This window comes from Hoplias malabaricus, chromosome 10, assembly GCF_029633855.1.
Source record: "Hoplias malabaricus isolate fHopMal1 chromosome 10, fHopMal1.hap1, whole genome shotgun sequence".
Classification (NCBI taxonomy): domain Eukaryota; kingdom Metazoa; phylum Chordata; class Actinopteri; order Characiformes; family Erythrinidae; genus Hoplias; species Hoplias malabaricus.
Genome location: NC_089809.1, coordinates 7,971,304 through 7,993,931, shown reverse-complemented (window position 1 = coordinate 7,993,931; position 22,628 = coordinate 7,971,304).

The following is a 22,628-nucleotide window of genomic DNA, read 5'->3' as shown; positions in this document are numbered from 1 at the left end:
ACACACTCTATCAGATTTTCCCAAACCTTTTCTTCAGTGCCCCCATCTTTTGTTGATAAGAATATTTTTGAGGCCTCTCCCACCCTCCAAAATGACCTTGAGTAACGCTTGTAGATAAAATTGTTCTCTTGGGTCATCTGTGTGTTGCTGCTGCTCTGGGATAGCGCTAACATATCAACTGCTTTTTGTTTACCGCATTATTTCTTTGTGGTATACATTGTACTGTACATAATGGGTATTTCATAGTGAACTGTATAAGGAGTGAGACATACCGTGGAGGTTTTGAACAGTACTACAAAATGGCTGACACACTACACAGGGTAATATTTCTGTAATATTTAGCAACTGCGATGACCCCCGGATTCAGTTTGGCCAACACCTGATGGTAATGCCAACACTTAGACCATGTCTTACTATTTTTATCTATTCCAACTTCACAAACCTCAAAAGCAAATGTTGTAATAAATATTGTGTTGTGATTAAAATGTCCTGAAATATCACAAGTGCTGCATGTATCATGCAGTGAAATCAGCCTGAGGAAAAGACCTTTCTTTCCCTTGTTGGAGTGCATTTGGCATCACTTTAGGTTCCTTCCTGTCTCAGTGTTACTGTAGTAGGAGTCAAAATATAAAAAACACTAGGCTACTACAGTTTACAGATGGTGTGAGGATACTTTTCTTGTAAGAACTGCATGATCTGTTCTGGGCAGTGGTATAATCAGAATCACTGTGGACACATGAATACGCTCAACAGTCGGATGCTGTGGCCAGAAGGAGTACCTAATATCTTAGGGATAAATTCCTTTTTGGTGGCATTTCAGCGTGTCGAAGGTCACGCTTCTCTTAGGGGTGCAGTATGCGGAATGGTTAGTCTTCATCTGACTTGCTTATGGGTTTCTGGAACTTTTATAACGTTTGTGGAAATTGTTTTTGACTGTGAGACATGTTTCTGCCTGTTGTTATAGATAAGTCTGTCGGAAAAACTGTTTGACATTAGTTTATTTCTGATGTAACACTTGTACATTCAGTCTGGCGGCATACTGTGATTGCTGCATCTCTTGGTAATAATTTGTGTTTGAATAAAATGTTATATTAACAACAAATCTGAAAGAAGTGTATGAAAAATTGTGCTAAAGGATGACATTAAGCTTCCATTAGCTGTTAGCTACATATGGTTCACACTCTTTAGTGTCTTCATAGTGAATTCAGTTTAGGGCTGGATAATAATTCTATATCTGTATATATAGTCATAGTAATTTACAGCATCTGTCAATTACTGATGTTCAGGAAATGGCACTGCCGTCAGTACGTTGTTTTCATTCATTCATTATCTGTAAGCGCTTATCCAATTCAGGGTCGTGGTGGGTCCAGAGTCTACCTGGAATCATTGGGCGCAAGGCCGGAAAACACCCTGGAGGGGGCGCCAGTCCTTCACAGGGCAACACACACACATTCACTCACACCTACGGACACTTTTGAGTCGCCAATCCACCTACCAACGTGTGTTTTTGGACTGTGGGAGGAAACCGGAGCGGACACGGGGCGAACACACCAACTCCTCACAGACAGTCACCCGGAGGAAACCCACACAGACACGGGGAGAACACACCAACTTCTCACAGACAGTCACCCAGAGCGGGAATCGAACCCACAACCTCCAGGCCCCTGGAGCTGTGTGACTGCGACACCTACCTGCTGCACCACCGTGCCGCCCCCACGTGGTTTTCCTACGTTGATTTTTTTCAGCAGTGGCGGCAGGCTCTCAAATGAGATCTATATGACTGCAACATTTTTCCTCCCTCTACCTACACAAAGTTAACCAAGATGATAGTGGACAGAGCAATTGGTGTTCATATAAAATATTACACAGGTAGGTATCAGTTTTTGGCTTTTTTTCATGTTTTCTGTGGCTCATTTATTGTTCATATTGATTTCAGGATTATATCACATTGACTGAAATGAAGAAATATGTTGTGATATAAATTTTGACTGTATAGTCCGCCCCTAGTTCAGCTTCAGTTGTGCATGCATAGTTTGTACAATCTCAATAGAAAAGTATTCATTCACCCAGGCTTTCCAGTCACTTCCATGGCAACAGGTGTATAAAACCAAGCACCTAGGCATGTAGACTGTCTACAGACATTTGTGAAAGAATGGGTGGCTCTCAGAAGCTCAGTGAATTCCAGCATTGTACTGTGATAAGATGCTACCTTGTGCAACAAGTTATAAATATAAATATTCAAGCAGTCAACTCTGTGGTATTATAACAAAGTGGAAGCGATTTGGAAGGACAGCAGCTCATAAAATGACAGAGCAGGGTGAGCAGAGGCTGAGAGGCATAGTGCTCAGAGGTCAACAACTTTCAGCCGGTTCAGTCACTACAGACCTTCAATCTTCATGTGGCCTTCAGATTAGCTCAAGAACAGTGCGTAGAGAGCTTTGTGAAATGGGTTTCCATGGCCGAGCAACTGCATCCAAGCCTTCCCAGAAGAGTTGAAGCTATTATAGCTGCAGAGGGTGGACCGACATCATATTAAACCATATGGATTAAGAATGGGATGTCACTCAAGTTCATATGCGTGCGAAGGCAGACAAACGGGAGCAGTAGGGCTGTGTTCTCTAGAGTGATTAAGCACCCTCCTTTTCCCTTGGAGTCAATTGGAATGTCTTTTGCTGCTTAAAAAATAATAATCTTAAACGTCAATACCTCAGCTCACTTATGTTCTTGGGGCTAAGCAATCAAATCCTCACAGAAATGTTCCAGTAGCTAGGGTACAAGCCACTTATTTATACACATTCATTTCAGAAGAAGCGTTGAATGCACAGCTTAAGACACCCCAGACGTCTTGGCCGATTGACTGTGTTTTTTTGACCACGCCAGCTTTAAATCCATGCAGGGCAGCCATGTTTTTACTGGCAGTGTTGCATCATGACAGCCTCTTTCTCAGAGTAAGTGCTCTCTGAAACAGTCTTCACTCTCCTGCCGCCCTCTCCCATCTTGTATCTGCCACGATACACTTTGTTTCTTCCTTTTTTTTTGCCATTTGCTCTGTAATCTGAGCGTCTGCCTTTTCCCGGTGCGGCGGAGTGACATTGGAGAACATGATGCTTGTGGTTATCATGCGCGTTTTGAGACGGTCTGTTTGGTAGATAAACTTCAGAACATACTCTCCTCTCTTATCTCATTGAAAGCTTTCTCACCATGTCCGTTCTCCTGCTCAGCTTCTCTCTCCTCCTCCTTCCTCCCTTTCCCCCTCGGAGAATTTACTGTATATCATGTAGTCACTAGCCGACTGAACCTGAATCTTAAAAAGAAGCACATCATTCATTTACAACGCCAACGGCATTCATGAGCCGGGCATACTTTGGTATGCACGTTAACTGTACATATTTGTTTTTATCTCTTATTCTTATTTATTTATTCATTTTTAGACTGGGGGGAGAGGGGTGTTGTGGTTTTGGATCCTTGTGGGATTTTGAGCAAAGCAGATATTTTATTAAGACTTGAAACCCTGAACCTGCCGATGTTTTCTGGATATTTAAGGGGTTAATAATAACAGTAAGAGTAAATCACGTTCTCTCTCTCTCTCTCTCTCTCTCTCTCTCTCTCTCATTCAGTTCAATTCAAACATTGTTAGTGTGACTACACAATATTTATAGGTTCAATATTTTAAAGTTTAAGGAAGGGGTGATTTATATAATTGAATTGTTTGTATCTGAACCCGAGTGTCTCCTCACTCTCTCTGTTCTTTTCCTCTGTGACTCACTCACTTAACAAGTTTGGACACATTTCTAATACTCCAGAAATACCATCAGTGTTTTTCTCCTCCTCCCTTTTGCTTTTCTGCTTGGGCTTTTTTTTTTTTTTTTTTTTGAGTTGGTGAGGATCAAAAAATTAAAAGCTCTTTTGTAAATTAATCACAAATGAATTCTCCAAGAGCGAGAGAGAATTTCATATTCTTAAGTCCAGTTGAAGTCAGAGTAATTTCAGTTGTGTTTATGCATAATTGACTCAATTGTCTCGGCGTGAATGTTAATGCATGCGTAAAAGCGCGTCTCTGTCTGTCTCCCTCTGCGTCTCTCTCTCTCACTCACAGAGACACAGATGCATACACACATGCACAGAAACAATGCCATGCGTTTGCCTCTCGTCTCGGTGTAGAGGGCGGGGCGGCGTGGCTTTGGGAGCGAGCGCAGCCAGGCACATGCACATTCAAATTAGCGGCTGCAAACCGACTGTAATTTTGCTCAATCAAAGCTGCTGTGATTGCGCCTTCCAAGCAGGCGGACTTCCGTAGACTAATTCTCCCAGAGTCCCTACTATTCCTCCTCCTCCTCCTTCTTCTCCTCTTTGCGTAAATTGTTAGTTACAGCAACCTGTGAGCTGCAATCAACAAAAAACCTACTTGGAAATAATTACTTTTTTCGTCTTTATCCCCACCAGCAGTGCCTGTCAGAGCACAATACGCTTCTTTCTCTTTCTTCTTATCACATTGTCGACTACTTTGTGAGGTAGGGCTGAGTGATAGACCTGGGATTATATATCTAGGGACACAGTAATGCAAGATCTCAGTTTTAAAGTTAATATCTGATTGCGCTATGTGCATATCTGTTGATAAGATATAGATGGGTAGAATTTGGGGAGTACGTGTAACGTTAGAGCAGTAAAAGTGAAGCAGAATGATAAGAATATGAGTGTTTTAGCCCAGACTCTCAGTTCTACTCTTCCCAGATGACTGAAAACAAAAACTCGGTTGGAAATGAGTCCAATCTTATTGTCTTTACAATACACTGGACTTTTTTTTTTCATCGTATTTAATCATCTGCCAAGCTAAAGAGTTTTTGTAGGGTTTTGTAAGTAAAAATCCCAGTCATAATCGCCAAAGGGATTTAGATTTTTACCCATTATATATTATCCAGCCAATGTAGAACTACCAAGAGCTAGCACAGTTCTTCCCAAACTTTCTCTGCAGTAGATGCTTCAGGACTTGAATTTATTTTAAACATTGTGAATAATACAAAATAAACCTTTTTATTCAACAACACAAAAAAAATATTTGACAAATCAGTCAAAGACAGTGAGCTGATTATATATGCTCTAGTAAAAGCCATGTATCAGGTTGGTTTCGGATTTGTTTTCAAAAGAAATGTATATCCAAATTCATTCCATTCATTATCTGTAACCGCTTATCCAATTCAGGGTCACGGTGGGTCCCGAGCCTACCTGGAATCAATGGGCGCGGGTTGGGAATACACCCTGGAGGGGGCGCTAGTCCTTCACAGGGCAACACACACTCACACATTCACTCTCACACTCACACCTTTGGACACTTTTGGGTCGCCAATCCATCTACCAACGTGTGTTTTTGGACTGTGGGAGGAAACCGGAGCACCCAGAGAAAACCCACGCAGACACAGAGAAAACACAGCACACTCCTCACAGACAGTCACTCGGAGGAAACCCACACAGACACAGGGAGAACACACCACACTACTCACAGACAGTCACCCGGAGGAAACCCACGCATACACAGGGAGAACACACCACACTCCTCACAGACAGTCACCTGGAGCAGGAATCGAACCCACAACCTCCAGGTCCCTGGAGCTGTGTGACTGTGACACTACCTGCTGCCCTTGTATCCAATTTCCTTAAAAATAAAAACATTACCCATATCATTTAAAACAAGTTTCACCAATAAGTAATGCTGATGTTACCATGGAGATTTAAAATGTGGTCTGGTGCCATAAAGGCATGAAGAAGTAGAAAACAGAATGATAAAATAGCAATGGTTTATGTGTACAATTAATAAACTAAAACCCTACAAAACACTTGCTATAACTGATTTTAAAAAGCGGTGAGAAAACTTTCATGATTTATCTGCTATCTGATTAAAACTCTTTATATAAGGATTTTTCTAAATGTCTACAAAGGAAATTAATGGGATGTTTATACCAATATAAAATAATCATGGTCACGGTAATCTCTACACATCCTCAAAATGTGATGACTATATCAGCTCTGCAAAGGCAAATATTGTTGGTGGTGGACTAACAAATACAACAATATATAGGCCTTCACGCACCTAGGGAGATGTATGACACTGATTATGAAGCGAACTATCTTTGCTACTCTGTTGGTTTTAGTCTGAACTCTGCAAAGCTTTGCATTTCCAGACACATTCTATTTTGAGTGGATGTTGCTGAACAATGCATTTTCCTTGTCTTAATTAATGTCAATGGGAAAAAGAAATAAATATATGAAAGGTCACCCTTCCTCCTACATTTATTGATCTCCACCACCTTATGTCTGTTGCGTAATAAGTGTTTACGTATGTAAGATTGTAGCCTTTAGGTCTGATCTTGTCATAATTATGTTTGCTTGCTGGGCTTATAATTACGAGCCTGTTCCGAGGTCTCCGGAGCGCGTGTGCGCGCACGAGGGAGAGACATTTTTGCATGAGTTTTCTCTCCTCTACCCCAAAGTTCATCTATCACTCTTCACTCTAAAGGACACCTGGCCCACTGGGTATAAGGAAAGTTCAGAAATTCTACCGAGCAATTTTTCAGCCTCTAACCTTCCCTCATAGACGGATTGCCCTACTAAAAGCTGCCTTCACAGGAGCTGTGGCAGAAGCTAAATTTCCACTTCCAAGACGTCGCGGTCTTCATTACTGTGGGCGAGAAACGATGATGAAATCGGCACAGGCTCGTACAGAGTCGAAAATTGATCGGCCCTATTCAGACGACGGGGAAAAGGGCCTGAATGCATGAGCTGTTTACGATTCTAAAATGTTTGGACTATAGGTTTCAATCAGATGTTTCAGGATGATTAGGGTCGGTCAGCTTCCACTGGGGCCAGTTTCACACGGCGAAGAAAGAAGCTGCACGTTTAACTCCCCCGTCTGGATATTTGGCTAATATCGATAGTCACCCCCCCCATGCAGATGTTTATCATTCTATTGCACCATTATCTCCCACCTCCATATTGACCAGTAGCGCATCTACCAGCAGGGCTGCATCAATATCACACAATTTCCCTAACCTTCATACCGCTCGTTCTGTGTGTACGTGCTCTTGCATCATTAGAACAGCCTCCATGGCAGACAGTGGCCTGAATGTGTCGGCTGAGAGATAAAATGAAACATTTCTTTTTTTGCATACCTCTTACTGATTGTGTGTGCGTAGGCCAAACAGGTTTTGTTTTGGTTCATTGATCGCTTACAGCAGGAACTCATAAAAATTGCAACATAGCCTTCCCTACTAGTGTCTACTAGTTTCCAGGTGCCATAACTTGGCACGTACCTCTGGATCTGACACAAGTTTATGTGATTGAGCAAATCTGCTTGACTTCAAGCAATCGGTGGGGAAGCTAATGCTGCACTTCAGCTTCCAATCATCTCTGAATCATGCCTGAATGACGATATGATGATTCTTGAGAAGGAATGAGTTTACATGGGAAATTCGAATGTGCTCACCCCTATAAAATAGAAAGAAAATCAGTGTTAGTGAACACCAGATTATTTGTACTTTTCCACTGCATCGTACCTACTCAAATCGACTCAGCTTTTGGGACCTGGTAGCTGGTTTATTTTCCACTACCATCGCTCACACTGAAATCACATCACAAAACACTCTCTAACAGGAGCTATATAACAGCAGTCATGTTAAGCATTGTTTACTAATCGTGTATTTGATGGTGGTGGTTGTTGTTGTGGACTAAACTCAGCTCTGAGTTCATTCCATCTGTTCAGACAGATCAGTAGAGTTTGTCCATTCCTTGTTGCACTGTCCAACTCTCATTGATTCTTTCATCAACCACAGGTCCAAGAGATGTTTGAACCACTTCAAAATACCCCCCCCCCCACCCCCTCAAAAAAACATGAAAAGTAATCTCTACTGCAGCTTGAAGATTTTACAGATGGCTAGTTATACCGTTTTGTCCTGATTGACAAGTCTATCTGGCCAATCAGTGATCTGCAGTGTTTACACATCACAGTTTAGTCCCTATATGGCTCTCTTTAAACCACGAGCGAACACTCAAAATTGTACCAGGGAACAAACTTACTAAATGGAAAAGCAAAATAGCAAATAGAGCTGAGGCAGGGTGAGATGGCACCATGCAGTGGAAAAGCGTCATATAACAATACTACATGTAAAAACGTCTACAACAATTTTTTTTAATGTGGTCCAATATATTGGTGGTGAGTATGGCATTGTTTATTATTGTAATGCATTGCATCACAATATCTTTTCTGTGCATTTTAGTAAGAGTCATATGTTAGTGCTGATACTTTGAAATGGCTGATTACGAATAGATTTGCATATAACATTTATTTTGTATGGTTACTGTATTGGTATAAAGGTGAAATGGTGTAGCTAAATCTATAAATGCTTTGTCTAGTATAACAGAAACTTTCATTGGCCAATGATGAATCAGCCAGTTCTTATTGAAGACACAATCCCCACCTTCACAATATGGCTTTACCCCATAGGAGGAATCCTTCATGCGCTCACACAGAACCTCGCACTTACCGTGTTAAGTGGCTGCTGATTGGACCAGTGGTGTGCGGAACTGTTTTCTTCTTCTTGCAGAACGGTGGGGGTCTTCCAGAGTGTTTTGTGTGTGTGAGAGTGAATGGCATGTCTCAGGTGCGCTCAGTAGGGTTTGTTGTGGATTGATGTGAAGTGTTTTGCTGTGTTGTTCTGTATCAACCCCCCCAACAAGTCCCCTACTTCCCACAAACCTCCTTAAACTCGGAGCCACTATAAGCACACACACATGCACGCACTCCAGGGAGAAAAGTGAATTACTAAAAGCTGTGGAGGTATTACTGCGTTTGTGAAATGACATTAACGTGGCAGAGGGGTATCGGCGGATATATTACATTTCCACTGCTGCCTGTCGTGGGGATCAATTGTGGGTTTGCAATCTCATTGTCTCTTTTTCAGCGTTACACATGCAGGGTCCTGCCTTTTAAACAAGCTGCTTTCTTAAGGGAATATACACAGCCCCTTAAAACAAGGGTTCTGAGAAACATCAGATTTACACTACCCTCCCATCCATTTACCCCAAATATGGGCAAAGAGCCAAGACGGATTTTGATGTCTAAAGTTTGCTTTTTCCCTTCTGCACATTAGATGCAGATTGACGGTTATAAGCTTCTGTTACTTGTGAGATACCAGTTCGTGAAAGCGCATATCATCATGCATTTACCTCAGCCCTAGCTTAGTTTCGGCCATGTTTTTAAAGGGTAAATGCACAGATTTTAATTCACTGTGGTAAAAAAAAAAGCAGGTTTCTCTACAGTGTGCAACCATTATTATTTATTATTATTATACCGTTATTTGTATTTATCTCAATGCCTGGGTTGTTCTAGTGGCTACAGAAATGGAGGATTTCACATTGCGTGATCTCCCAAAGATCTGTTAGTGGTCTATTCAGCCACTAAATGGCATAATCTTATCTTTAAAAGAAAATAGACATTTAATTGTTAGACATTATCTCTTTTGTTTGGTTCAGTCAAACACTAAGGGTGTGTTCACATCTAAACTGTTTACTGGGCTGAACATTTTGGCAAAATAATCATTATGATTGTGATTTTGAAGAGGGCCAAGAATATCTGTCATAAAATCTGATAACTGAATGTAGAGTGCTGGACTGTCATTTATTTGTGGTGGATATGTATACAGCAGCGTTTGGCTGCTGCCTATGATCAACGTTTCTCTATTAAATATAAGGCAAAGGTCTTATATTTAGAGATTTAGGCTTTAATTAAAATTAATTTATTATTTATTTATATATTTGTTAAAAAAAAAAATATATATATATATATATATATAATGATTTTGCTTTGAGCCGTACATTTTTTGGGACTGCACCGCACCACAGCATATGGCAAAACCTGAGACTGTTGACATCAGGAATATATTTATAGATCATGAACTATGATAGTGCAGTGAACTGAGAAACACATGAAAGGAACGGTGCAGTTGAATCCCTGCCACATTTCTGAACAATCACAAAACAAATAGAAAACTGATGAGTGCTTGTGCCCTTCGCCATTCCGATGTGAAATCAGCCACAGTGACTGAAGAAGATAATACACACAAGGTATAACAGAAGTTCATGAAAAAGATAGAATTTCAAAAATAAAAACCTCACAAACTCCGGTGTAGAGCGTGAGAACCTCCTGAGTGTTTCATTAACACGGGTGTATTAACGTCTGTGCGCCCTGAAGGGATTTGCCTTTCCTCCCTGCACTTTGGCACCCATCCGTCTCTGACCGAAATCTCAGACCCACATTCCTCCTGTTTCTGCCGTCCTGTTTGCACTGTGCTTTAGCGGTGTTGGGAGAGAAGTGTGCACACATTCGTACACCTCAGGTGTGTTTGCATAAGACTGCATGGTGTTTGCCATCATTGTTCCACCGCAGTACAATGAGTGTGTGTTTTGGGTGGTGAGCTGCAGAATTGAACAAGAGACATGTATATTATTACTTTGTATTTCCTTTTGTGCTTCCACGGACAGTCTAATTCAAATATGGAGAAATACAGTGTATCTATACAGTGGGCTCTTTGTTTTACTTTAATCGTGTAGTATCTTTGTCACACTGTAGTGTGTTCATCTACACCTCTGAGATGTTTGCTCTGGTGCGGTGCCACGATTTATTGCTGTTTTATTGACGCGATGCAGTGAAAATCACTGAAGCAATAAGGACATAAAGGCTAGTTAAATAGATATTGCATAGCCCAAGTGAAATTATAAGTGTACGCTTAAAAATATAGGGCTCATTGCGTGATGCTTAAAAACCATAGTCAATAGATGAACCGTTTAAAATTTAAAGAACCAAAGCAGTAAAAAATTTAGCACCAATTAAGGGGTCAATCTAGAGCAGGGGTATTCATTTAAAATTTAATTGCTAAAGTCCAGTTGCTAAAATTAGTGTTGTATCATAGTGCTTCATATTGCCGTTTATGATTAAGGTCACATTGTTGGAACATGTTTTCAAGGATGCACTGATTTATAAGATTTTCCCTTCTAAACAGCTCTGTCTGTTCATGTACAAAAGTTTGGTTTTCGGCAACTTTCCTTATCTCAGTGTTAAATGTGGTCTTCACTCTCACGTCCCTCTAGTTCTCTCTAGTGAAAGGGTTTCCCTCAGGGCTTTACAGTTATAGCAGCCACCTCGAAAACAAAGGGTGGCCATCTTAACAACGTCGTCCACCACTCCCCCTACTCCCACAATTTATTTAGTGTAATTCATTCAGTTTCTTATCGACGCTTCGGATGTTTGTGCGTTTCTGCTACGTCCAGTGATCTGTGATTAATCAAGCCAAAACACTCAATAATAAGAGATCCTTCAATCTTCCAAAGTACTTTCCGTGACTCGTTTAACACGTTATTCCTCAGTTATCAGTCACAAACACGCCTTCTGAAGTATAATCCCATGTTTAAGGCGAGCTGTGTGTCGTCTCTGAGGTTCCCTGCAGCTGTGTACACGAGGTCAGAGCATGTGCAGCCCGTGCTTGTAAAAAAAATACTTTAAATTATTGATTTGAATTTGCAACCGATGAGTCAACTCCACACAGAGCACATAATTCACGAAATATCAGTGGATTTTTACAACACCAAACAATGACTCTTGAGCTTTGATTCCAAACGGGACCCCGTCACAAACAAGAACCAGTGAAGCACAAGCACCACATGCTCTCTATGTAGACAGCTTACTAGGTATTGGGACAGACCCTTTATCCTCACCGCAGGTTTACCCTTTTTATTTGATCAGCTCCACCACATGGAGCCATGTAGTTGTGACTCGTTTAAGTCAAATTGAAGTGGGAGTCTGTTTAGAGCTTCAGGAAATATATTGATGTTTGGCACCAGTGTATCGATTAAAGTATAGTAAATGGAAGAGATATGATAGAATGCCATAGATATTTTGCTCCACCCCTAGATTCAAGAGACTGCACCAATAATTAGGTGCGCCTGTTGACTGTCAGAGTGATATTATCTTTCATGGACATAATTATTTATTCTACTCACAAATTTGGTTAGAACCATTACTCTGTCCAGGTCTGGACTGAGGTCTCCCATTTGTTGATGCCTGTACTACAGCCTCTTTTATGGGATCATTTGTTTATACTTTAATTACAGTTGTTCACACTTAGGCTCTCTAAAGCACTGTTAACTGAAAGTAAATTTTCAATTCTCTTGGAAAATTCAATAAAAATCTAGAAAATATTGGTTTATCTTTTTGTATTTTCTATCTTTATAAAGCTTTAAACTAAGGGTCAAGCTAAGATTACAGCCAATTACTGCTCAGTTAATCATACACCACATACACAAGCTTTTAACATGTCAGCTTGTTCGGCTAGTTACATGTTAAACAAGTTCTGGCCTATCCAATCACTGTTTGATTCCTGCGAATAATTCCTAGTCATATGCCCTGGAGAAATGGGAGTGGTCCAAAAGTAGGCCATAAAAGAGCTAATGGAACCCCCGCAGGCCTTAATGTGCCCAGCTCAACACGTAGCAGACATCACTTTCTTCCCAATACCTGATGGTTACATTTACATGATGGGTTCAATCTAGGTTACCTGAAAAAAAAAAAGAATAAATAAAAAAAAAAAGCTCAACAGCAAAATGACGAGGCAGTCGAGTTGTGATTCGGTTCCTGAAACTCTGGGAAAATGAAATCATTTTCTCAAGAAAATGAGTTAGCGTGCGCTGCCACATAGTGCTGTATGGACGTTTTTCAGTCGGTTGATAAACAGTAGGCGGCAGGGAGGCAAAAAAATGAGGATGTCAAAAAATATTAGATTTCCTACTCTCCTCTAGAAGTTACATAGTGGAGTTTCTGCAGTGCTGAACTCAGATTAGCAATGACAGAAGCTCGGCTGTCCATAATATAGGTCAGTGGAGCATAACGATGATTTTGAAGCTGCGATTTTAAGGTAAAAATGTTACACAGTGTTACTTTAATTAGCTCCTGTAATTATTGGGTGTCACATATCCTTTAAAATCAATGTCGTTGTGTGATGATGTATGGCAAAGCACTACAAATATTTATTGCTGTTCAGTGGAATAAACGAGGAGCAGTTTCAAATAGATCTTTAACCTGTTATTTCTGTGGTGTAAGTGTGTGTTTGTTTTGCATGGGAGAGCAGGACTAATTCAAAGTGCAGTTCCTTATCTCTAATATAACTGAGTTCCCTTATCTGATTGGATGTGCTAATTTCTCCAGCTATTTCATGTCACATAACTCATTTCTCTGTTTACTTTGGTTTGTGCCTTTAACTCGTTTCTTTCTTGACTGCAGCATCCAGTGCGAGAGGTTTATCCCCAGATTAAGCAACATGAATTAATTAACACATACACTATAACATGATTTTAGGCAATGGATACAACAGTGGAACTGGGAATTTGAAAATGGCTGCACGTTTTATTAAAGGAAAACTACTGGATGAAGATGGAAGTTAAAAATGATGAATGAATCGTAGGGCTGAATGATTTGTGGAAAATATTACGTTCTGATTTTCTGAGCAATTAATTGCAGTTGTTTGATGATTTTGAGGAAGGAGAGAGCTCTGTTTTTTACTCCCCCCACTCACCCCTCTCTCATTTCTCTTACCAGTCAAAGAGATGAAACCAGTGATCCTCCTGTCCCAAGCTCGTTTCTGTAGTGAGATAAATTCCTTCATTTTCAAAGACATAGTCTCTTCTAATGTAGGCCAAAAAAATCTAAATCACAATTCGAGAACGATTAATCTTCCAGCGCTACCCTGCAGCAGGACTAAGCGCACATACTTTTAAAAATGTCGAGACTCTGATTAAACTGTCGTACTCTGCTCAATTTCGCACGGTTTTTATTTTCTTGGAAAGTCCACTCAGATCATTGGAAAGCAGAAGCTCTACAAATGGCGCTGGATTTGGTCCTGTCCACGGGCCTGCTGGTCTGATGGGGTTAACAGTGTCTGTTATTTTCCTCTGAGTTGAACAAGAGCTCAGAACATTGTGGAGCTGCGAACATTAATTTCATAGCTTCATGCTTACATGGCCAGTTCATGTTTCAATTTGTAATTCATCATTCACTTTTCTCCCCCCATTAACCCCACTGTTCCAGCACAGCATCCTGAATCCCTCTCTCTCTCTCTCTCTCCCACTCCTACCTTTGTTTCGTTTTTGTCTTACATCCTCTAGCTTTCTTTGTGTCTCTATTCCTGTCATTCTCTTTTTTCTTATTCTACCTTATACTCTTTTATCATTCTCTCTGCTCCCCATTTTTTCCACCCATTTTTCACAGTTGTCCTTCTTATTTCTTTTTCCTCTTGGTTTTTATTTTGTCTTTCTTTCATAGTGTCTCTCTCTCTCTGTCTGTCTGTCCCTGAAAGAGGGAGAACAGGAAGGGAAGGACAGGGCATTGGGAAAGGTGGCAGAGAATGAGTGTACAGCTTTTCTCTCCCTAAACTGCAGGGGAGCTCCTCTGGGAAGAGAGCGAGGGAGAGAAGGGAAAAGATGTCAGCAGGTATTACTATCAGTGTCGGGGCGCCAGAGTGACAAGAAAAGCCTGAAGGAAAGACGTTTTGGGACGAGTGTGTATGTTGGATTCTGGACAGAATGTCCTGACATTGTTTTAGAGTGAGAGAAACACATGCATTTACACAGTCTTGCATGAGTGTGTGTGTGTATTTTATATATATATATATATAAAATTATATAATGTTTGTGACCCCATATCCTAACAAGGTATTGAAAACCAAACTGTGTGTGAGAGTGCGCACGTTTTGCAGTACGGCTTTTTCTCATTGTAAAGAGGTGTTAATGTCTTGCCGTGTGGACGCATGCTGTGGGTGTTTATGTTTGTAAAAATGATATAATAATATGTTTGTATGTGTAAATAGCCTTAATGGGTTACATTATGTGCTGGGGCGTGTAGCCGAGTGCCACTGAGTAGTGTGTGTGTGTGTGTGTGTGAGAGAGAGAGAAGTGAGTAAGTGTGAGTCAGTGTTTGTTATTCTGTGGGTTCAATAGATGCTTTACCTGTTAAAGGGTCTGGAGTGGAATGCATGGTATGTTGGGTATGGCATGTTTTAAAAGAACCTCACACTTGGATCTGTTTTAATAAGGATCAAGAGCATGTGTGTGCCTGCATGGTTTCAGGAGAAGGTGTGTGTGTGTGCACGCAGCAGTTAGGCTGCATGTGTGTGCAAGTTTAGGTGTGTTATTTTGATAGCTATTTCAGTATCCCGAACTGGCGACTCGTGATTTTCAGGTTGTTAAAGTGGATTTATCCAGTGTATGTGTGTGTGTGTGTGTGTATGTGTGTATGTATGTGTGTGTGTGTGTGTAGTCAAAGCAGAGCAGGTCCATGTAGGCACTATTTGTCAGGCAGATTGGGCTGTTGAAGTGTCTACTCTGTAGAATAGAACACATCTCCTGCTGAGGCCCCAGAATAATAACTCTTGTGGAGGGCCGCTTCGCCAGCATTATTATGGAGGGAAATTGGAGCGAACAAATATTTCATTTTTCAGTTCCGAAATTAAATGTGTGGCGGAAAATCAGCACGGATGAAATTTGCATTGAATCTGCAACGAGAGGCAGAGGATCCTGCATTCATTTCCTGTCTTGTTCTCTCGTTAACAACATCAATGTGGCTCTAGCACACACACACACGCACACACACACTGGCACCTGTCTGAAACAATATAGGAAGGCCTGCTTTACCCCAGCGCCAGGGAGTAGAGAGAAGAAAAAAAAAACACTAGAGATGAATGATACTGGGAAGGGTTGGAGATTTAATTGGAATATTGCATATATTTACAGTTTCAAAAATAAAAATTTGAAATTTTCTGAAATAAATATATAAATGAGATAAATGTAACACTCTAGCAATGGAAAGACTGTTTGGAAAGAACAGAAAGAAGGCCTTACCCTACATTTATACTAGGCGACAAGTTGTTTATGGTGTCCCATGTTTGTCTCTTGTGAGCATGTTCACGGCTGCTTTTGATGCTGTGTATGTGCTTCGGGGAGTTCACCCCTGTGATTGGTCCAAGGAATTGTAGGAATCAGTCGTTTAGTTTGGTCTCCTCACTACATCATTACTCCTTGGCCAAAAGTTAGGAAATCTTAGCTAATGTTAATTTTGTCGCTTGTTGCTCTGTCGCTGTAACACTTGCCTCTGGTCACCTTTCACAACATTTATCATCTTCTAGTGTGAAAAGGGGGTCATTCATTCATTATCTATAAGCGCTTATCCAGTTCAGGGTCACGGTGGGTCCAGAGCCAACCTGGAATCATTGGGTCCAAGGCGGGAATACACCCTGGAGGGGGTGCCAGTCCTTCACAGGGCAACACACACACACTCACACATTCACTCACACCTACGGACACTTTTGAGTCGCCAATCCACCTACCAACGTGTGTTTTTGGACTGTGGGAGGAAACCGGGGCACCCGGAGGAAACCCACACAGACACAGGGAGAACACCACACTCCTCACAGACAGTCACCCAGAGGAAACCCACGCAGACACAGGGAGAACACCACACTCCTCACAGACAGTCACCCAGAGGAAACCCACGCAGACACAGGGAGAACACCACACTCCTCACAGACAGTCACCCAGAGGAAACCCACGCAGACACAGGGAGAACACCACACTCCTCACAGACAGTCACTCAGAGGAAACCCACGCAGACACAGGGAGAACACCACACTCCTCACAGACAGTCACTCAGAGCGGGAATCGAGCCCACAACCTCCAGGCTCCTGGAGCTTGTGTGACTGCGACACTACCTGCAGCGCCACCGTGCCGCCATGGGGGTCATTCAACCTTTTGGAAGTCTCAGAATGACTTACTAATAGGTCTATAATAGTAATCTTCCACAAGAATATTGAACTGATGTAATTGTGTATACAAACATATCTGTTATTAAGTTTTACGAAAACACGAAATGGTTTTGACAGGTGCATTAATAATGCCTTGGGGGGCAGTTTTGAGTAATGTTTGTTTATTTGAACTTTGAAACATGGTGGTTAATCATCCAGTTTGGACACTGGCTTGTACATCAGTATCCTTGTGTTTTATTATTAATCACAATTATTTGTATGGATATTAAACACCACCTAAAATGCCATAGTCATGGCAGCCTTGCTTCATAGCACTGTACAATATGTACCCAATACCATTCTGTGTAGAAACAGCTTCATCTTGTAGTGATTTTTATCATTAATTTGAAACATTCTAAATTAAAATTTGGATTTACACCATTGTATTAATTTGGCTCTGCCTCTGCAACATCTTCTGGTATTAAGCAGGAAAATATATTAACCAGTACCACCCATGCCTATCCCCGAGCAAACATTCAGGGATCAGTACGGAAGGAAACATTTTATGATTTCTGATTCACCTTGACCTTTGATGAAAAAGTCTTGACTTCTTGACACATTTAAAGATTGGCCATCATTAGTGTTTGGTGCTAAACACCCACAGAAACTGAACTTGAGGTTGGTCAAAATGCTCATAGCACACAGTGTAAATAAATAAATAAATAAAATTCTGTTAGAGCTAATTTGCATATTGCAGCCCTTAGCAATATCAATAATGTAAATGCCAAAGAATAAAAAATAAATTTTGAAGTAACACTGGGCAGTATATTATAGTGATAAGTTGTTTTTCAGAGTAGGTCATGGGCTGCAGTGTATAAGCTGCATAATAATTGCAGTCACACAGCTTCAGGGACCTGGAGGTTGTGGATTCAATTCCCGCTCCAGGTGACTGTCTGTGAGGAGTGTGGTGTGTTCTACCCGTGTCCGCGTGGGTTTCCTTCGGGTGACTGTCTGTGAGGAGTGTGGTGTGTTCTACCCGTGTCCGCGTGGGTTTCCTTCGGGTGACTGTCTGTGAGGAGTGTGGTGTGTTCTCCCTGTGTCTGTGTGGGGTTCCTCCGGGTGACTGTCTGTGATGAGTGTGGTGTGTTCTCCCTGTGTCTGCGACCACCGCGACCCTGAACTGGATAAGCGGTTACAGATAATGAATGAATTAATTAATAATTGCCTGCATATTAACAAGTAGCTGATTGAATTCTAGCCATTGTGCTAATATTTTTTTTATTGTAAGTGTATATATTAACCCTTGTCTGTTTTGTAAGTGAACATATTATACCCTATATTAAGGTCTGGGATATGCTTTGTCAAATTACCACAAGGATCCAAAATCACAGCAGCATTTTTCCACTGTTTTCCACAGTCTTGAAATAAGAATGAGCCACAGCTCAGTTCAGCACCAGAGTCCAGGAGTGAGGAGCAAGGAGCGGAAACCAACCATTAGCCATTTTTGCTTGGTTCTTTTTCTTCTCCATTTGGGTTTTCTCCATATTTAATCAGTACTGGTATTTCTCTGCTTTAATTGTGTTTGTTTTGCACCGTTTAACCTTGTATTTGCACTTTCACATAAACACGGGTCCAATGCCGTGGTGGGAGAGAGTCCAGAATCTTTGTACTGTGTGTAAGATGCAGTTTATTTCACAGTTTGTGGGTTGGTAGGAGCTGCAGATTCCCAAATTAATGCTAATGCATGGAACAATTACAATTTAAAAATGTCATCTTTAAATCCAAAATTAATGCTTATAGTTTTTAAATTATTAGCAATGCCACATTTAAATACATTGCTTTTTTTAATATAAAAGTGGTAGTGCTAATTTGCTTATGTCTTGGATCATGTAACATTATGTATTTTTGCCATATCGCCTTCTATTCTAGCCTTGAAACATAATGTCCCAGACTGGGCCTAAAGTGCAGCTATGTCGGCTCCAATCCCGCTGTTTGAAACTAGTTCCATTCCGACAAGCATATTACTCTTCAGCTAATGCACGGGTTCATTACAGTCCAAGGCGCATTCTGATACTTTATTCATGTCCTTGTGAGCTATCTATATCTCTCTGGTGCTTTTTCAGACTTGCGTGCAGCGTGATTCATTTCTTTCAGCCGTATGTGGTGTTGTCAGTTTGGGGGCTTTTCCTCCAAACGGGGCTACATTTGGCTGGACAGTGCTGGAAAGAATGTGCTGGTGGGCAAGCAGACAAACACACAAGAGATTCAATGTTTAAATAATAATATACATCTACTGTCAAGCATTTGAATAGGCCTGGCTTCGTCCAGCATCCGATCGATACGTGATAAATTGACTGCCGTATGTTTAATTTACCTCTGTTTTCTCACCTGAACCAAGCGTGACAGTCATAGCTGTTACAGTGAAGTGTCAATGTGGGTTCACATTACAGATGGCACAGTATACTCACACCTTACAACAGCAGGTCGTCCGAAGAGAGTGTCCAGTATAAAGACTATGACCCCCCCCCCCACCACCTTCTGAAGATGTCTTTTAATTTGAAATTTACACTTGCATTGGGCTAGAGTTCACAGAACACAAAGGGGACACTTACATGACATTTTAATAATCAGCTCTTTATTTTTCTGTTGATGACTGTCTGTCTTCAACTCTTATTTGTTCCTCCTATATCCAGTTCAGTATTTTTTACTGGTATTGGCCCAATGCTGATGCTGAGAATTGTATGGAGAACAACCAGCAGGTGACTTTATGATTTATACTCTTTTAATATTCGCTCTGATTTTGAAAGCACAAGTAAAAACCGATTATTATTGTTATTGTTATTGCAGGTTGTAACTGCTATCCGTTTATTATTATTATTATCATAGCTGAAATAATTTTGCTAAATTTGATGTATGTTTTTCAGGGGCTATTTTTTTTTCTTACATTTTAGCCAGGTTTTGAAAAGCAATTTGTCTGTGAAACCTTTTCTATACTGGATTCTGTGTTGTTGGACCCGAGTGGCAGGTGTAGCGGCGGTCAGCATGGCCCCAATCAGAGGAGATTATATGTGAACAGAGGGCATGTAGATGGTTAATTTCTATGGCAGTGACTGGGAGGGGGTTGTAATCCCAAATGAAGTAGATAATACCCTCTCTGCATGGGGCATGTGAGACGCTGCAGCTAAACAACCTGTGTCTCCCCAGCACCCCTGCTCCCCTCCTCCGTCCAACACACACACACTTCTACTACTTCTCACACTTGTTCCGCCTACATTACACAGATCTTTTTGAATGTGTTTTGTACTTTGAGTGTGTGCTTCTGAATCCAAACCGCTAACACAGGCTTGGGTTATTGTCCTGTTTGTTTCAAATGTCTGTTTCAAATGATCATTTTAAGTCAGATGCATCAGAGAACAATAGAATTAGTGAACAAAAGCCCAAAACAAAGACTGGCAGGGAACAGAACTGCACATTGTATGTTAATTATTTTCCAAATATTAGCCTTTTCATGAACTATAAGTGTCATAGAAAAGCAGTCAGTGTTTTGTGAACATGGCTCTATAGGCTTTAGTGGCTGCAATAAAGAAAACATGTATTTATTTATTATTTATTTATTTTATATATGGGCTGTAAATTATATTAAAAAGCTCCTTATTGTGATGTAAGTTTGTTGTGAGAGTATCATCCTGAGCGTCCTGACCCATCAACAGTTCCAGCAGAGTGTTTATATGGGTGTTTGATAAATGAAGGTGTTTCTCGTCACGTTTATGTAAGTCATTTGCCAGGTCACATTAGGGGAACTCTAGGTAAGATTTGGTATTTTTGCTCCTGGGCCCCCAACATTCATTCATTCATTATCTGTAACCTTTATCCAGTTCAGGGTTGCGGTGGGTCCAGAACACACCACACTCTTCACAGACAATCACCCGGAGGAAACCCACACAGACACAGAGAGAACACAGTACACTCCTCACAGACAGTCACCCGGAGAAAACCCACACAGACACAGGGAGAACACAGTACACTCCTCACAGACAGTCACCCGGAGGAAACCCACACAGACACAGGGAGAACACACCACACTCCTCACAGACAGTCACCCGGAGGAAACCCACGCAGACACAGAGAGAACACACCACACTCCTCACAGACAGTCACCCGGAGGAAACCCACGCAGACACAGAGAGAACACACCACACTCCTCACAGACAGTCACCCGGAGGAAACCCACACGGACACAGGGAGAACACACCACAATCCTCACAGACAGTCACCCGGAGCGGGAATGGATCCCACAACCTCCAGGTCCCTGGAGCTGTGTGACTGTGACTCTAACCTGCTGGTAAAAATACTACCTAGTATGCATCAGTCTTTCTTTTGTCATGATATGAAACCTGGTAATCTGGAAGCATTTGTGGTGTTTTTTATTTTATTTTTCACTTTCCTGTAGATAAGCCAGTGTCAAACTGACACAAACTTAAAAAAATAGTGAAAATCTCCTCGTCCTGAAGGACTTAGTGGGGCATTTGTCTTTGTCACAAACTGGAGCTCTTCAGTGCTTCTGCAGCACAGCACCTAATGCACAGCAGAGATGCTGCCTCTTTGTATTGGTAATTCTTGGGCTTAGCCTTTGTGCTAAGAATGGCCTAATATGGTCTGGGTGCTGCTGTTTGTTGTAATTGTTTTCTTTCTCCCCTGCCTTTTCTCATAAGGAAGCCTAACGCATGGTTTAGCGCCGGGGCTTTGTCCGGGTCGTTTTTGAGCCTTTTGTGGCGTGTGTGCCTAATGCAGACTGAAGCTGCTGCTTTTTGTGTCGAGTGGCCTCCTAGCCTTTGTACTGGCGGGCCCTTTGTGACCGGAGCTTGTTCTGAGGCGCTGTGGCTGGACACCGCTGCCAAAAACACTGCGCTTCTCCGTGCCCTCTTTGCCCTGCTGAGAGAGAGAGAGAGAGGGTAAAAAAAAAAAAACTAATCGAGATTTGAATTGGACGAGTTTTGACGGACAAAGATGGAGAGGAGGGAAAGGGGCTGAGAGACACTGAGAAATGATGGGGGGGTGGGGGGGGAGAGAGAGAGAGAGAGAGAAGAGAGTGAGAGACAGTGTAAAAGAGAAAAGGCAGTTTTGTCCCATGAGATTACAATGCAGTGACCATGAAAGAGCTTAAATAAACGCCGCGAGAGAGAGAGGAAGAGCAAGTGAGAGAAAGGCCAGCACTGGGAAGCAGACGAGTAAGAAAGTGAGGGAAGAATAAGAGAGAGGGAAACAGAGGGAGTGAGAAGGACATGTCTGACAGGGAAAGGAAGGGAGTTCTGTCGTAGTTGAGGCAGGAGAATGATGGAACGAGGAGCAGAGCAAAGAGAGGGCGAGCAAGACTTTATTAAAACGCTACAAACGCCACGGAAAGAGAAACGATGAGAGGGAGTGAGGGAGCAAATGAGAGGGATTGGAAGAGAGAAAGTAATTGGTTTCCATTCCCCACTCGTAGTGTGGACAAAGCTTCACTGTGCTCTAGTGACTGCAGGGTTAGTATGTGTGTGTTACATTTACTAAATACATCATTTGCTAATGGTTGTCACGGTCTTTGTCTTTCCAAGACTGATATCACACTTTTCACTAGTCACATTGTTGTTGTTTACTGTACACTGGGAGTTTACTGACCGCAGGAGGGCTCCTGTAGTTATTTTGAGAATGGATAGAGGAATTTATTCAATCTAAATTACGTTAGTTTAAAAATAAATAAATAAAAATGGCCCAAATGTAGAGAAACATCTTTAAATACGGGATGACTGCCCAGCA